At 40.8% G+C, this 5,000-nt stretch overlaps 2 protein-coding genes across 3 annotated transcripts in view; one reads left to right on the top strand and one right to left on the bottom strand.

Annotated features, from left to right (window-relative positions):
- The window catches only part of strn (striatin, calmodulin binding protein), a 104,990-nt gene extending 100,768 nt beyond the window's left edge, over nucleotides 1–4,222 (bottom strand). Inside the window, exons 1-2 of the mRNA XM_087272862.1 lie at nucleotides 2,734–4,222; nucleotides 1,183–1,254 (exon numbers count right to left, since the gene is read on the bottom strand). The gene's annotated coding sequence lies outside the window, so the exon portion shown is untranslated. The remainder of the gene's footprint in view (nucleotides 1–1,182; nucleotides 1,255–2,733) is intronic.
- Nucleotides 1–5,000, top strand: part of tomm20b (translocase of outer mitochondrial membrane 20b) — a 575,852-nt gene that overhangs the window by 453,627 nt on the left and 117,225 nt on the right. Inside the window, exon 1 of one of the 2 annotated variants that reach the window (XM_087272210.1) lies at nucleotides 2,795–3,118. The exons of the other annotated variant lie outside the window; for it this stretch is intronic. The gene's annotated coding sequence lies outside the window, so the exon portion shown is untranslated. Of the gene's footprint in view, nucleotides 1–2,794; nucleotides 3,119–5,000 lie in introns of those variants that run through there. 2 annotated transcript variants of the gene reach the window in all.

Raw genomic sequence — 5,000 nt, 5'->3', positions numbered from 1 at the left:
AAGTGTGATTATTGCACTCAAGGCTCTTCACAGCCGCTTCATCTTCACTCTTATCTGTGTGTTTCCATAGAGCTGTTATCAGTGTGCTGGAATCTGGTTACCATGGAGACGCCAGACATTATCTAAGGATCATCATCAGTGACTCAAACTTCCCAAATAACCATAATCATACTGCATATTATTTCAGTACATTACATTAGACTAAAATATGAGATAAAATAGGCACATAATAACTGATGATGGCTCATTACATTATCAGAAAGTCTAAGTAGGGTCTATAGTCTAATAATTTACCAGCCTGGAGTGGATTATTCTGCTTATACACTGTTTCCCACAGGTGAATCCACCGTTGAGACGCTGTGTGCAGCTCTAGTGTCCTCCACATCTCCTCCAAAGCCTTCTGTTGTGTTCTGATGTGACTGTGAAATAACTCTAATCATTCAGCGGAGTGATATGGAGCTGTAATGCACTCAAAACCTGTCGGAACTACTTTAGCTGTGCCGTTATCTGACAATAACCAAACACCTGAGAGTGACCATCAGCCAATCAGAATCAAGGATTCAACAAATGTAGTGTAATGTTTGTTTTATTATGTCAGAATGAGACATGCAGCACGGTGGCTTATTGGTTAGCACTGTGGCCTCACAGCAAGAAGGTCGCTGGTTCGAGTCCCAGCTGGTTACTGTGTGGAGTTTGCATGTTCTCTGCGTGCTGGTGTGGGTTTCCTTCGGGTGCTCCGGTTTACTCCACAGTCCAAACACATGCGCTATAGGGGAATTGGCCGTAGTGTATGAGTGTGTGTGTGTGTGTGTGTGTGTGTGTGTGAATGATTGTTATGGATGCTTCCCAGTGTTTGGTTGCAGCTGGAAGGGCATCCGCTATGTAAAACACATGCTGGATAAGTTGGCGGTTCATTCTGCTGTGTCAACCCCTGATAAATGAAGGGACTAAGCCGAAGGAAAATGAATGAATGAGACATTTGGGTGTGTGTTTTCTCTTTCCAGCATCACACATAAACACACACACACACACACACACACACACACACACACACACACACACACACACACACACACACACACAGAAGCGTGCATATAGAGATGAGAGCGTGATGTGTTTTCCAGACAGACGCGTTTGTGTTTCAGCCAGTCGTGAAGTGTGTTTGAAAACTTTCTGTCCTACTTTTGGAGCTGTTTGAGGAAGTGTGGCTGGAGGAGAGATGGAGACGAGTGATGTTATGACTGCGCTGTTTATCTGTGAATGAACACACACACACACATACACACAGAGACACGCAGACAACGACGCACAAAAACACACATACACAGAGACGCACAGATTTCAGTATTCATGACGCTTTTAAACAGTCAAGGAGAAATGTTCAGTCGTCATTCAGGAAATAAAAACATAAAGAAATGATGATCGTCTCAATAATTAAAGCAGATTTCAAGGCTGGTGTTTAAACTCGTGGGATCCGTCTGCATGATGAAAAATGTTAATAATAAAGTCAATCATTTTTTTTGCAGTTTTCAGAAAAGACAATAACATTTAATAATTTGAACAAATTTAACATTTTTCAAATTTAACTTGTTTATTTGCTATTTATATTAATGATTATAGAAATTGTCTGGTTTTATTTGTATGAATTATTTGTTTATTATTCACAAAATAATCTTTAATAATATGATAATACTTGATTAAATATACTGTTCATTAAATTTTGTAAGCATCTTAAGCCACACACACACACACACACACACACACACACACACACACACACACACACACACACACACACACACACACACACACACACACACACACACACTCAATCTTGAAGTCAGAATTATTAGAACCCCTGTTCATTTTTTTCCTCAATTTCTGTTTAACGGAGAGCAGATTTCTTCAGCACATTTCTAATCATAATAGTTTTAATAACTCATATCTAATAACTGATTTATTTTCTCTTTGTCATGATAACAGTAAATAACATTAGACTAGATATTCTTCAAGACACTAGTATTCAGCTTAAAGTGACGTTTAAAGGCTTCACTAGGGCAATTAGGTTAACTAGGCGGGTTAGGGTAATTAGGCAAGATATTGTTAAAAATATATTATCGAAAAAAAAATAGCTTAAAGGGGCGAATAATATTGACCTTAAAATGGTGTTTAAAAATTAAAAACTGCTTTTATTCTAGCTGAAATAAAACAAATAAGACTTTCTCCTGAAGAACAAATATTATCAGACACACTGTGAAAGTTCTGTTAAACATCATCTGGAAAATATTTTAAAAAGAAAAAAAAATTCAAAGGGGGGCGAATAATTCTGACTTCAACTGTGTGTGTGTGTGTGTGTGTGTGTGTATATATATATATAAATATAAATACACACACACACACACACACACACACACACACACACTCTAAAAAAATGTTTAATATTTGATTCAATATTTGGTGCTCTGCTGGGTTATTTTTTAACTTTTATTGGGTTATTCGTTTAATTACTCAACCAGTTGGTTTTAAAAAAAATAGAATTTCAACAGTCAACTGATTTAACAGCTATATTAATATGAGTACGTAATGTTGTTTTTGGACTATAAAGTTTATTTAAGCTCTAACACAATAATACTGTTGTTCTTTTTAATCAAATTATCTCTCCGTGTTTTTTATATCTGTTTCAGCAGCACTCTTATTTATTGATGATACAAATACATATATATATACACTCACCGGCCACCCTACTAGTACTAGGTTGGACCCCTTTTGCCTTCAGAACTGCCCTGATCCTTGGTGTCAGAGATACAACAAGCTACTGGAAATATTCCTCAGAGATTTTGCTCCATATTGTCATGATAGCATCACACAGTTGCTGCAGATTTATCGGCCGCACATCCATGATGCCAATCTCCCGTTCCACCACATCCCAAAGCTGCTCTATTGGATTGAGCTCTGGTGACTGTGGAGGCCATTTGAGTACAGTGAACTCATCGTCATGTTCACCAGTCTGAGATGATTGAGCTTTATGACATGGTGCGTTATCCTGCTGGAAGTAGCCATCAGAAGATGGAGACACTGTGCTCATAAAGGGATGGACATGGTCAGCAGCAATACTCAGGTAGGCTGTGGCGTTGATGCTCAATTGGTACTAATGGACCCAAAGAAAATCTCCCCCACACCATTACACCACCAGCACAAGCCTGAACCGCTGATACAAGGCAGGATGATCCATGCTTTCATGTTGTTGAGGCCAAATTGTGAGCCGAGCATCCGAATGTGTCAGCAGAAATGGAGACTCATCAGAGCAGCAACGTTTCTCCAATCTTCTATTGTGCAGTTTTGGTGAGTCTGTGTGAATTGTAGCCTCAGTTTCCTGTTCTTAGCTGACAGGAGCGGCACCCGGTGTGCTCTTCTGCTGCTGTAGCCCATCCGCCTCAAGGTTGGACGTGTTGTGTGTTCAGAGATGCTCTTCTGCAGAGCTCGGTTGTAGCGAGTGCTTATTTGAGTTACTGTTGCCTTTCTATCAGCTGGAACCAGTCTGGCCATTCTCCTCTGACCTCTGGCCTCATCAACAAGGCATTTGCGCCCACAGAACTGCCGCTCACTGGATATTTCCTCTGTGTCGGAGCATTCTCTGTAAACCCTAGAAATGGTTGTGCGTGAAAATCCCAGTAGATCAGCAGTTTCTGAAATATTCAGGCAGAACAATCGTCAATCGTCTTGACCAAGTCTACGTGCCCAAATGCAGTGAGCTGCTGCCATGTGATTGGCTGATTAGAAATGTGCGTTAACGAGCAGCTGGACAGGTGTACCTAATGAAGTGGCCGCTATATACAGTAAATAAGACATATAATCATGGTGACTTTATTGAGGAGTAATTAATGAGCTGGTCTAACACTGCCACCGTCTCTGACTCCTCATGTCAAGCATAAACTGAGCTGAGGTCAGTGTAATGTGCCGCGTCAGTCGTCGGTCAGCTCAGAGTCCCGTATTGAATCTCGGAGAGGGTTGTATTTCCACATGTTGAACTCTTGAGTGTGTTTCTGGGAAAAAGCCTCTGTGCTGCGTGTGACTGATCCCAGATCTGCTGCTGTGAGCCTCTATTTATATCTGCGTCAGGTTACACACGTCCATCAGGGTGTCTTCCTCAAGGTCCTGTGCTGGTTTATTTCAGGCCACCGCTGAGCGCCGCGTCACTCTGTGTCATTAGCTCAGTGTGTGTGTGCGTGCGTGTGTGTGTGTGTGTCATGTGACGAGCTGACACTGGGTTTAAGACAGGATGGAGTTAGGCCAGATTACCCAACAGCTTCAGCCATGTGGCTGACCTTGCAGATCTGTGTCTGTGTGTGAGTGTGCGTCTTAGTGTATGTGTGTTAGTATGTGTGTGCAAGCGTGTGTGTTAGTGAGTAAATGTGTGTCTATGTGTGCATGCGTGTGTGTTAGTGATTAAATGTTCATGTGTGGTAATGAGTTTGTAGGATTGTGTGTGTGTGTGTGTATATATAAATGAACATGTATGTTTGTGTGTTAGTGAGTAAATGTGCGCGTATGTTAGCGAGTGTGCGTTAGTAAGTGAATGTGTGTGTGAATGTGTTAGTGTGTATGTAAGTGTGTTTGTGTTTTAGTAAGTAAATGTGCATGTCTGTGAGTGTGTGTGTTAGTAAGCGTGTATGTGTGTGTGTGTATGTGTATATGATTGTATGTGTGTGTGTTAGCGAGCGTGTGTATATACAGTATAAGTGTGTGTTAGTGAGTGTGTGTATATATAAGTGTGTGTGTTAGTAAGTGTGTGTGTGTATATATAAGTGTGTCAGTGAGTGTGTGTGTATATCTAAGTGTGTGTGTTAGTGAGTGTGAATGTGTATATATTAATGAGTGTGTGTGCATGTGTGTGTGTAAATGAGCATGTGTGTGTGTGTGTGTGTTAAGGAGAGTGTTTGTCTGGTTTGTTGCAGTGCATTGTAGGATTGTGTTTTCCAGAACCGTCAGTTACTTCTAGA

Source organism: Danio rerio, chromosome 11 (genome assembly GCF_052040795.2).
Source record: "Danio rerio strain M-AB ecotype USA chromosome 11, GRCz13ab, whole genome shotgun sequence".
NCBI classification, from domain to species: Eukaryota; Metazoa; Chordata; class Actinopteri; order Cypriniformes; family Danionidae; genus Danio; species Danio rerio.
Note: the sequence above shows the minus strand (reverse complement) of the source record. Positions and strands in the feature narration are given on the sequence as shown.